At 39.1% G+C, this 12,743-nt stretch overlaps 1 protein-coding gene and 1 long non-coding RNA gene across 2 annotated transcripts in view; one reads left to right on the top strand and one right to left on the bottom strand.

The window, feature by feature from the left end:
• CNGB3 (cyclic nucleotide gated channel subunit beta 3) overlaps nt 1–12,743 on the top strand; it is a 663,489-nt gene that overhangs the window by 280,379 nt on the left and 370,367 nt on the right. The gene's annotated exons all lie outside the window — the stretch shown is intronic.
• LOC311431319 overlaps nt 1–12,743 on the bottom strand; it is a 110,238-nt gene that overhangs the window by 12,712 nt on the left and 84,783 nt on the right. Inside the window, exon 5 of the long non-coding RNA XR_014689343.1 lies at nt 9,467–9,509. This is a non-coding gene — a long non-coding RNA (uncharacterized lncRNA). The remainder of the gene's footprint in view (nt 1–9,466; nt 9,510–12,743) is intronic.

The following is a 12,743-nucleotide window of genomic DNA, read 5'->3' as shown; positions in this document are numbered from 1 at the left end:
GATGATGCAACAGAGGCAGGATTCCCAGGGACCCAGAGCCCCTTAGACACAGGAGGTCTGAGCCTAGTTTCAGTACAAGCATAAAGCATACAAGTTACAGTACAAGCATAAATAAGAAAAACTCGCATGAAATATCTTACAGTCACTGCGGTTGTAATCAGTATCCAATCTAATCTGTCTAAAAGCTTTTCTGATTAGGGGGCATATTCATGTGAGAAGCCATAATTAAGAAGAGCAACAGGGGGAACTATTACTGTCTGGCTTATGAGATCCCTTGTGGATAGCAAAAGCATTAGCAAAACAATTCGGGGGCTTTTAGCTAAACACTCAGTGCTGTCACAGCAATGTTTTTGACTAGCAATCTATATACAATTTTATCAGCAGTAATATTAATGTCTATTTTTTTTCTTTTTCTTTTCAAAAAAATGTGTAGTAAGCAGTGCACAATTGTTTTACTTGTACTTAAACAGAACCTTTATTTGTAAACAGTGAATCCAGTGTCTATATTATAATAATCTAACCACAATAACCAGGACCCTACAAAATATAGCAGTACCATCAAAGACAGAACAGTAATGAGAAATATCATCAGCAAATGGGTGAAAAAAATGAAAAGAATGTATACAGGAAGAATTCAATTGAAGAGACAGTACCAGATAAAAGGACAGGCCATCCACATATATCTGGCAACCACAACTCACCATTAAAAGTCAACTTTGATTTGAAAATACCATTTCAGTAATCTGAGAACCAGTTGTCAATTACACTACTTATAAGGGAAAACTGTGGCAGCCTTACATTCACTGAGTAAAATGTCTCCTTCTCAGTTCAATGAGCTTAATGGCGAGGGCTAAACTGAAGTTTAACATAAAACAACAGTTTTGATACACTTTGGCAACCCAGAATTCTGCAGTATTTTTGCTTATCTTGTTTCTGACAAGATACCCAAAATGGCTTCTGCCCTTCCATATTCTGCCAAGGTCCTTTGTCTTGATTCAGTTACTGTTGGAAGAAAGAAGAAGGAGGGAGGAAGAGAGAGAGAGAGAGACAGAAAGAGAGGCATAAATAGCTTCCCTGATATGACCAGACACAGAACAATCAATTTAAAAGAGGTTTCTTTTTCAATTTTAAAGGCTTTGATGTTCTTCTAAGAGATTTTCCTATCTCCTACATTTATTACACAGAAAGCTCTCTAAATATCAGCATTTCCACAGGGAAGCACCAAAGTAATGTTCATCCATTTCTCCTGATCAGGAAATCTTGTGGTATTTTTCATCATCTGTCTCTAATATGCTCTTCAAACAAATAGGAGGAATAATCATTGTCTTCACCAAATATTGCAAGTATTCCCTGATATCAGTGAGCTGAAGATGACAAAAGGAAGGAAGGAAGGAAGGAAGGAAGGAAGGAAGGAAGGAAGGAAGGAAGGAAGGAAGGAAGGAAGGAAGGAAGGGAGGGAGGGAGGGAGGGAGGGAGGGAGGGAGGGAGGGAGGGAGGGAGGGAGGGAGGGAGGGAGGGAGGGAGGGAGGGAGGGAGGGAGGGAGGGAGGAAGGAAGGAAGGAAGGAAGGAAGGAAGGAGGGAAGGAAGGAAGGAAGGAAGGAAGGAAGGAAGGAAGGAAGGAAGGAAGGAAGGAAGGAAGGAAGGAAGGAAGGAAGGAAGGAAGGAAGGAAAAACAAAAAAGGAAAAGGAAAAGGAAAAGGAAAAGGAAAAGGAAAAGGAAAAGGAAAAGGAAAAGGAAAAGGAAAAGGAAAAGGAAAAGGGTAAAGACTAAGCAGAGGTAAGCCAGTTAGAAACAAAAACAAACAAAAAAAGTTAATTCCCTTTGTAATATATGACTAAAATGTAAGAGAAAAATATCTTACTGATAAATTGTGCATTAAGGAATCATAGAATCATAGAATGGCTGGGGTTGGAAGGGACCTCAGAGGTCATCTAGTTCTATCCCGTGACATAGGAAGGCATGCCATCCGCTAGATAAGGTTGCTCAGGGCCTCATCTAACCTGGTCTTGAACTTCCAAGAGTGGGGCATCCACAATCTCTCTGGGCAACCTGTGCCAGTGCCTCACCACACTCTGAGTGAAGAGTTTCCTCCTAACCTCTAATCTAAATCTCCCCTCTTATTTTCAAACCATTCCCCCTCATCCTGTCAATATTTGATTTTTTATTAGTCTCCCTCAAGTACTGAAAGGTTGCAATGAGGTCATCCTGGAGCCTTCTTTTCTGTAGGCTGAACAGCCCCAGCCTTAATGTGAATAAACATACCATTCATACTGCTGAAGTTGTTTCTCCCATGTTTTCTGTTGTCAAAGCATATTGTTTCAAGCTAAAAAGTCATTGACACTTCAGTTATTAAGCCTCCTTGACATCTGAGACTAACCTGGCAAGTAAATTTTTTAAAACCAGGGTTAGTAGGTGAAAGAGACTGTGAGACTGTGTTAGATCATGCAGTAGTGAATCAGTAAAAATTGGAAAGCCGTATTGAAATATCTGGGGCCCTTGGTACCCTATTTAGAGAGCAATGTCTAATCTATATCACCCAAATGTTATAGTTATGTTGATCACAATATCATATTTCATGACTTCCTCATTGTTTGTCAGATAGCATTTTTAGGCTTTTTGTAGACATGCTGTTAGGAAGAAATCTAGAGATCTGATTAGGGTTCACCTCATTTAGTTTTCTCTCAGTATTCAGAACATGGAGCTATTTACAGTAAAAGGGAATGATGTTTCCAGATCATGAACTTTGTTTGCAATTTCTCTGAGTATCACTTCCAAATGTCACATGTACAGGAGAAATAAAAATATACAAAGTCAGAGACTAGTATTTTTCTTTGCAGATCCTATATTTAACTATCAACTTTTATGGCTGGATCTCACTTGCCCTCAGAAAATACATTTAAATGCTTAAGAAAAGTGGGACTGAAATAGTCTGGAAAAGTTTTGAAAATTTTAATATTTTAATCTTTACATAGAGGGAGGGAGGGAAGAAGTAGGAATGGTGGTATACTGATAGGAAACCAACTATGCTTCTCTGTTACTTAACATTGGCTTTAATTAAACCTGTTGGGTTGCAGTATTTCAATTTCTTTCCCTGGAAAAGGTACCTAAGTAACCTTCAAACAATTGAGAAACTCTGCCATGCTGATCAGCCTCAAGATATTTCCAGAGAGTACCTTTGTACTCATAAATAACCTTTCCAAGTTTTGTCAGGTACCAGGGAAGTCATGTGTTTCACTAGGCCATGTATTAAGTTTATTTACTGTCTTCATTCCACACGTCTAAATCAGGTGCAATTCAGCTGACTTCCCAGCTGTAGACAATGATAAGTACTTTGACCATATCCTGACAGCATATCACTGTAAGATTTGAGTAGAAATTATTCTTCTCTGTGCTTTGACTTTCAACAGAACAATCTCAGTAATCAAAACAAGAAGGAGGGAGCAATAATGCCTCCAGTGACCTGGCACCCAAGGAGCCAGGGCTGTAAACTAAATTTGCAGAGCTCAACAGCTCAGCAGTTTAGACAAAGCCAAGGAGGTGTAAATGGTATACATTTTTTAAGTCAATTGTGCATAGAAAGAAAGTAAAAAGAAAGAGAAATGTAATTTTTACTTCTGTCTTTCACAGGTAATAATCAGAGGAAACACTAAGATAATTTTGCAAAGTAGCTGAAAAAGAAAGCTGAGAGAACTTGTTGCAAAAGTCTAAGCCAACAAGAAGTGCAAGTTTTAAGTCAAATGTTGGGAAAAAAGAAAAAAAAGGCATGATTACTGATGAAATGAACAATTTGTTTTGTGGGTGACAATTTGAGAAATTTTTCTTAGTCAATTTATTTTTTGGAAAATATAGCTATTGCGAGGACTGGGCCTCAACAAAAATGAAACAAAACAAAACAAAACAAAAACAAACAAACAAACAAACAAACAAAAAAAACACTAACACCTTACCCAAACAGCTAGTGAATGCAAAAGAAACAAGCAAAACCTGTCATCCTTCCTCTGTAAAATTGGGAAACTTGCGCATGTGGAGGTGTGCAGAAGAAAAAACAAACAAACAAACAAACAAACAAAAAAAAAACAAAGAAACACATTTTACTTATCTATTTTGTCATATAAATGGCATTATACATTTTAGATCTCAGGAGTACGGTGATTTCTAACATAATGCTATTTAATAAAGGTACAAAAGTGAACTATTTTGTTTGTACCTCCAGTGCAAGACAAACAGTTTAGAAGGTTTATTCTGCTTCATAATGATGAATTAAACATTCTGAGGGAGGATTTTAAAAGCTTAAATTTAATGCTTTAAAAAGCTGCATTCCCACAAGGTAGATACCATGTTTCTGTGTGCTGATTTGAAGTCAGGTGGGAGATCCTACTTCGCTCAGTCCCATTTCAGTTGGGAATTGGAGGTCATCTAGAAAACAGCTCTGTTGTGAAACTTTTTGGTTATTTTATAGGCTTTTCAGGTTTCTGCCTCATGTTTCTTTTATGCTCCATGCCTGAAGTTTCCTCTTAGAGCTGTGAATAGCAACAGTCAGACTTGACCTGTCCTTTCCTCCTTCTCTTTTCCTGCCTCTTCCTCTATAACTGCCTCATCTCCACCTCATTTCATGGTAGTCATGTTTACCTGACATCTCAGCATTTCACAATCAGCCAGATCTTTGGAAAATCAACCTGGGAATTTTACTCAAATTTTACTTCAGGGGTATTGAAACAGGCAGATGCCAACATTCTGCACAAAGTCAGAGGACAACAAAAAATCAAATCAGCAACATCAAATTTATTGCTCACTGTCGTGGTTTAACCCGACCGGCAGCTAAACACCACGCAGCCGTTCGCTCACCCTCCCCCCTCCCTCTCTGGGACGGGGGAGAGAAATGGAAAGTGAAGCCCGTGAGTTGAGATAAAGACAGTTTAATAAGACAGGAAAAAAAAATAACAAAATAATAATAACAATAATAATAATGATGATACAATGGTGATAATACGAAAGTAATAATAGTATGTACAAACAAGTGATGCACAATGCAATTGCTCACCACCCGCTGACCGATGCCCAGCCTAACCCCGAGCAGTCCGGCCCCCTCCCCCCGGCTAGCCACCCCTATATATTGTTTAGCATGACGTCAGATGGTATGGAATACCCCTTTGGCTAGTTTGGGTCACCTGTCCTGGGTCTGTCCCCTCCCAGCTCTTACTGCACCCCCCAGCCTGCCCGTTGGCAGGACAGAGCAAAGGCTGAGATGTCCTTGGCTTAGTATAAGCACTGCTCTGCAACAATTAAAGCATCGGGGTGTTATCAGCACTCTTCTCATTCTAAGCCAAAACACAGCATTCCACCAGCTACTAGGAAGAAAATTAATTCTGTGCTAACTGAAACCAGGACATCTATCCACCCCTTATTCCATACCATTTATGTCATGCTCAGGTTACACTCTTTTCCATACATTCTAATTAGTCACCTATAGTAATCATGGTAGTGATAACATACAGTATAATATACTATTTAACATGGTGCAATTCAGTTCATGGGCTATTCTCACCCAGTATTAAATCTCCTTGAGGTACACACCGGACCTCTCCGTTCTTTTGCATCACCCACCAAGTATATCCAGGTCCCTGAGCGAAAACAATTCCACGAATAGGTTTGCCTTTTCCTGAGGCAGGAGTAGCCCAGACTATTTTACCCAGCATATTTTTTACATGCACTACAGGAACTTTATCCCCATCTACAGTACGTAACAGGTTTGATTGGGCAGGTCCAGCTCGGTTGGTAGATCCCCTAGTATTGACTAACCAGGTGGCCTTTGCCAAATGCGTATCCCAGTTTTTGAACGTCCCAGCGCCCATTGCTTTCAAGGTAGTCTTTAACAGGCCATTGTATCGTTCAACTTTCCCGGAGGCTGGTGCATGATAGGGGATGTGATACACCCATTCAATACCATGTTCTTTGGCCCAAGTGTCTATAAGGTTGTTTCGGAAGTGAGTCCCATTGTCTGATTCTATTCTTTCTGGGGTGCCATGTCGCCATAGGACTTGCTTTTCAAGGCCCAGGATGGTGTTCTGGGCGGTAGCATGAGGCACAGGATATGTTTCCAGCCATCCGGTGGTTGCTTCCACCATTGTAAGTACGTGGCGCTTGCCATTGCGAGTTTGAGGGAGTGTGATGTAATCAATCTGCCAGGCCTCTCCATATTTATATTTCAGCCATCGTCCTCCATACCAAAGAGGCTTTGACCGTTTGGCTTGCTTGATTGCAGCACATGTTTCACAGTCATGAATAACCTGTGCTATAGCGTCCATGGTCAAGTCCACCCCTCGATCACGAGCCCATCTGTATGTTGCATCTCTACCTTGATGGCCTGAGGTGTCATGGGCCCATCGGGCTATAAATAATTCACCTTTATGCTGCCAATCCAGGTCCACCTGAGCTACTTCAATCTTAGCAGCCTGATCCACCTGCTGGTTGTTTTGATGTTCTTCAGTAGCCCGATTCTTGGGCACATGAGCATCTACGTGGCGTACTTTCACAGCCAGGTTCTCTACCCGAGCAGCAATATCTTGCCACAATGCAGCAGCCCAGATAGGTTTGCCCCTACGCTGCCAGTTGTTTTGCTTCCATTGCTGTAACCATCCCCACAGGGCATTTGCTACCATCCATGAATCGGTGTAGAGATAGAGAACTGGCCATTTTTCTCGTTCAGCAATGTCTAAAGCCAGCTGAATGGCTTTCACTTCTGCAAACTGACTCGATTCACCTTCTCCCTCAGCAGCTTCTGCAACTCGTCGCGTAGGACTCCATACAGCAGCCTTCCATCTCCGATGCTTCCCCACAATACGACAGGACCCATCAGTGAACAGGGCATATTTCTTTTCATTCTCTGGCAACTGGTTGTACAGTGGGGCTTCTTCAGCACGACCCACCTCCTCCTCTGATGATATCCCAAAGTATTTGCCTTCTGGCCAGTCCATGATCACTTCCAATATTCCTGGGCGACTGGGGTTTCCTATTCGAGCCCGCTGAGTAATCAGTGCAACCCACTTGCTCCATGTAGCATCAGTTGCATGATGCGTAGAGGGGACCCTTCCCTTGAACATCCAGCCTAGTACCGGTAATCGGGGTGCTAGTCAGAATATTTTTTGTTAACACAGGTAAGTGGAAAGGAATCTGCAACTGATTTGTCCTCATACTTTTTGATTGTATAATAAAGCAGTGGAGAAGATAACTAAGACTTTACCTCTTCTACCATGAAGCGCAGCTAAAGCTGAGTGTGACTGGAACAGTACCCGTGAGAAGGCCTGTTAGTGGTGTATTTTATTTCAGTTTCTGCATGGCTTTTCTCACAAAATCTTCAAGGTTTGGGCAGGGCAGATGTAGGTGGAGCAATAGCTAGAGTAGACACTGCCGAGAGTGGTGGTAATTTTGAACAGAATTTTTCCATCACCCCTGTTGTCAGCAGCACATCACAGAAAAGGCACAAGTATTTTCACAACTGGAATTCTGTCACAGCATTGGTGAGCCTGGCTCACCAACCAATTCACAAGGAAAAAGCATGGACTCAAAGCTTTTGGAAGCAACATTAAAATGTCCTTTCTCCTCTGATAATCAAACCCTTCCTCCTTGTTCCCTCCTCCCACACAAGCCAACCATGAAAATATTTGCCCTAAGCTAGAACATTTGCCCTTAACTTTGGCACTTTCAGACCATTCATATATTCAAGTAAGAAGACAAACTCAATTTGTTTTATTAGAATTAAAATTAAATCTCACATTTCTTCATCTTGCTATTGTGTTAAAGATTTTACTATGAAGGAAAGTAAGAAGGCTGCACAACACAGCACACTGAAACCCACTTTTTTCCTAGTGAGTGAAAAATAAAACAACTCGCTTTTTTTCCTTGGGGAAAAAAATAAAATAAAATAAATGAGCAGCAGGCCCACTGAAACAATTGATTATTCAGTTTCTAGAGTTAAAGCGCTCAGAACAAAACAATAATAGCTTGCATGTGAGAAAACCTTCACATTTACTGGAATTTAAAACCAACCAAACAAAGAACTGGTATTAAAATAAATTTCACTGTCAAACTTTTCAACTCAGGTTACTTATGCTAAGTTCCTAAAGGCCTGTTTAGGCAATTAAATTTACATGGGATGATTTCCAGTAGCTGTTGAGCATTCATAAATGTTAGTGAATTTAGGGAAAGCTGTAAGTGATGACTGCCCTTCAGAGTATCAACTAGGATATAGGATTTAGTAACTCCAACTTAGTATACCTGGTTTTAATAAACACAGTTTAATCTCAGTTGTAGCCATTGGCAGCCACACAGAACTCAGTCTTGGAGCCAGGATAGATAGTGCTCAGGGAAAATAAACATGCCAGAACCTGGTCCTCAAAAGGTCAGGCTGATGTTTCAGTCCAAGGAGAAGATGTTGTTATAAACCATATACAGAGGTTTCTTTTTGCAAGCCTAACTCCTCCTTCTGCCAAGGCAGCTCCATACATGATCCAAAACAAAATATTTCCTTCTGTTTTCCACTTAATATGACATTTTAGCTAAAACCAAAAGTAGGACTTACAACTGGAGCTGCAGTTTTGTGGAAACACTTGCCCATAAATCATTGCAGAGAATTTCATTGTGTGGAAACAGAACTAAACGTTTCTGTGCAGCTGTTTAGTTTAATTTGCCAGGTTTCAGGTATTATATCACTGTTTACATTTTACTTCCAATACATTTCTGCTATCTAAAATCTCAACTATTTTTTTCATGGTATTGCATTTTTACAGGAATTTTCAGAAAGTGTACTTGATCCTTGAATGATCTGAATAATCTTACTAGCTGTTAACAAATGTAAATAAGGAATAATAAATCCTTAGTGCTGAAAACTTTTTTTTTAGTGCTGAAAACTAGTACTTTTGGACTGCCATGTATTCAGATAGCCATGTGAGCATCAGTTTACAGATTCCCATTCAGATGCCCCATGTAGAGGTATATGGACGTATAGAATTTGAGTCTGAAAGACCTCTCCAGGAGATTTTACACAAAAAAAATATCATGTTGGTCTAGTGACAACCTTAGTATTTCCCTCGTCTGATTAACAATTCTCATTCATAAAGAAATAAATAAATAAATAAATAAATAAATAAAGAGAATCACTTCTTGTTACAATTCATCAATTGTAACTATTTGACTAAACTCTTTTACCACATTTCAAAGAAAATATTAAAAATAAAGGGGATCTTTACTAAATGAAATCACCTTAAAGTCTGTCCAAATGTGGCTTCCAAGGAAGCAAGAAGAGGAAGAGCACTTTCAATGAGTCACATTAATCACAGACACAAGGAAGGTTTTGGCTACCAGCATAAAAGAAAGAGAGATATAAAAGAAAAAGTGAAAAATGTATTTCAGAAGCAAATATACTATTTCAGAATGAGTGTTTATTTCAAAATGATGCTGGTGCTTACCTTGGAAGTTGTAGTAGGCCTCAGCTTACAGGGATGTGAGCAACTATAAAAGAACAGAGAGGAAATCAATGTCACCAATGCATACATGAGGCAGAATAACAACTGGCTCTAAGTAATCTTGATCGAGACAAAAATCAACTGTAAGTAGAAATCTGAAGTAAATAACTAACTATCATTGTTACAGGAAGGCTTGAGATAGAGTTCTGCTCTAGAGGGTTATCTACCAGGGTGTACTGCACACGAATTTTTAATGTAAGCCACAAATTTACATTTCATAGGAAAGTCCCTATCCCACAAATTCTTTCAGGACCATGGTGAAGTCTTTATTGGATTAATGCTTTTTCAGTAGTTCACGTCAGGTACCACCATGGTTGCCATTGTGCTGCAGCCTCTTAGTGTCCTCTTTGATTTTGCTTAATCTGGCATTTACAGGGAGAAGTAGAAAAAACTCCAGGCAGGTTGAGATCCACCTCAAGTGTCTGACATATCAGGGGCCTTCCAGTGATGGCCTCAAGCACAGCTCTTCTCAATATTAAATGTCCCAAAGGCTTACAGCATGCATCCATGGTTAGGATCAAATTATGTTGGCCATGGATTAACAGAGAGCAGTAATTTCTAAATGCAACGTAACCTTCAAGGTTATATCAGGATCTGTCACTGATTCTGCATCAGCTGAAAAAAACAAGGCTGGGCCTATACTATGAAATACTCAGTCTCAGTCCTTCTCTCACACACACACACTTCATTCTTCTCAGCTTGCATTTGTTCCTCCATAATTGCTCAGTAGCAAACAACTTTTTTCTCAAGGGAAAAAAGGGAAGGAAAAGCGAAGCTGTCTATAGTGGTCAACATAACATAAACCAGAAGGCTCTCTCACACTTATAACACCCTTACCAATCTTGTCATTCCTCCCCTGACTGGGAAATGTAAACACAGACTTGTTCTGGCCTGGCTCCTTCCCTCAAAGGTCAGACAACTAAACGCAGTCTTCAGCTTTCTGCTTTTGATTTTGTGAGAAAAGCTCTCAAGAAACCAGGATCAGCTCCTCCTGATCACTAACAAACAGAAGCAAATATTATATGTCCTTTTAGGATGCTGATTCCATGCTGCTATGTGGAGGAGTCCCAGCTATTATTCACAGCCTGAAAGGATCTGACAGCTTGAGAGTAGCTGGTAATGTGTCAATGAACCTATGCTTGCTCTCACTGCTGGGTGCTGATCCTAGCTTGGATGACAGTTTGGACTTGACAAGTGTGGCAAAAATAAACTTCAGCTGCATGGATGTGCCAGCTGTTTTTCTACTTCCTTTTCAATAGATGTCCTTAAGTTGAGAGGCCTCCCTTTTTATCATGTCCTCACAGAGAGTAATGAGGACCACTGATCCTGATATATCACTAGGAAAAAAAAAAAAAAAAAAAAAAAAGATAAATGTCTTTGTATAAGCTCAGCTTGTTGAGATGTTCTGCACTTTCATCTCAGACAAACATCTGGTGATAGTTGCCTGCACATCCATCATCTTTGGACTAATTCACTATGTGTTGCTGACAAGGAAGAGAAGAGACTCCTCTTCCCAAGGGAGGTACCAGTGTAAACAGCTGTGTGTTGGCTACCTCTTCAGTCATTCAAGGCTTCCAACATTACTCCTGTGCTCCCCAGTCTTCAGTGGTTCTTTTCTTAACTTTTTAAACACAGGTTAATCTCAGTACCATCTGATGGATTAAAATCACTTTATTTATTTATTTTTGGTTGACTCCTGCTCTTTTTAAAACTCTAATAAGACACCACTTCTGTTTTTCCTTTTTTTTTGTGATTCTCTCTTCATTGCCCTCTCAACCTTGTGTAGCAGGCTTTTAGACATATTCTTCCACTTAGCGTAAAAATATTTCAACATTTAGTAACTGATAGAGAGAGATAAGGCTGTGAGGCACTAATTATGTAAAAAGATGATGGTTTCATCTCAAATCCGTTTACTTTTGACTTGAGAAATCATGTAAGAATAAGCCTCTCACATGCTTTTTTTTTTTAAAAAAAAAAAAAAAGTTTGATGATCAAAAAAGGTATTAACACAGTCAGGTACTGTTAAAGGAGTTGGAAACCTAAATCCATATTTAGATTTTTTTTTTAATTTTTTTTTTTTTTCAGTTTTGATTCTTTTGCAAAAAAGCCGTTACTGTCTCTGGTACTGCTGGGAAATCTTGTAGTGATATTGCTGCACATAAAATTACTTTTTAGGAATTCAGTTATCTTATAATTGATGTCAGTATAAAGATCCAGACCAGCTGTAAAACTGAAAGTGAAATCCTAGCGGAGCTATTGCAAGTATTTTTAAAGAAATATAAGGTAATTCAAAACATGTGTCAGTATGTTTTAAAGTAGGGAAATCCTTTGAAGATAGACCACAAGTTATCATATAAAAATGCTTACTGTATTTTTAATATTGATGAATGAATCCCTTAAAACATGGTATTCTTCTTGATTTAGAAAGATATTATACTATGGATTTTTTTTTTTAAAAAAAAAAAAAGGAAAAAAAAAGAAAAAATAAGACACCATTTTTAAAATTTGTCCTGCACAGTTAGATGTTGTAGCCTATGATTATAAATTTTTATTTTTGCTGCTTAAATTTTAAAGCATAATTCAAAATGAAAGGGGTCATTCAAAAATTGCTGCTTCTCTCTGGATCTTGTCATGGAAAATTAAGTCTTAGCCTAGGATGTATACAAAATGCAAGAAGGTATTTGAGACAGAAATTGAAGTCATAGACTAGTATGTTAAACTGCTCTGAAGACAATTTAAGTTCATTTTCCTTGTATTTTATCAAAAAGTTTATTTTACAAGATTTGTCTAGTCAATAAAGCATAAAAAAAAAAGTCAGAGTGAATATTAAAACAGAATATACTTGGACATAACAGAGTATATTCTATAAATTATTTTAAGAGTTTATAACAAAAGTTGGTTGGTTGGTTGTTTTTTGTTTTGGGACTACTTCAGGTGATTATGACCCTCCATTCTGCCCTTGTGAGCCCTCACTTGGAGTACTGCATCCAGGTCTGGGGCCCCCAGCACAAGAAGGATGTGGTGCTGTTAGAACAGGCCCAGAGAAAAAAAAAAAGTTGATCAGAGAACTGAAGCATCTCTCCTATGAAGAAAGGCTGAGAGGGTTGGAGTTCAGCCTAGAGAAGGGGAGGTTCTGGGTGACCTTATCAATCAATTCAGCTTTTCAGTACTTAAAGGGGGCTTATAAAAAAGATAGGGAGCAATTTTTTGCTTAGTCAGG

This window comes from Aythya ferina (genome assembly GCF_964211825.1).
Source record: "Aythya ferina genome assembly, chromosome: 2".
NCBI classification, from domain to species: domain Eukaryota; kingdom Metazoa; phylum Chordata; class Aves; order Anseriformes; family Anatidae; genus Aythya; species Aythya ferina.
This window is presented reverse-complemented; position numbering and strand designations above follow the sequence as displayed.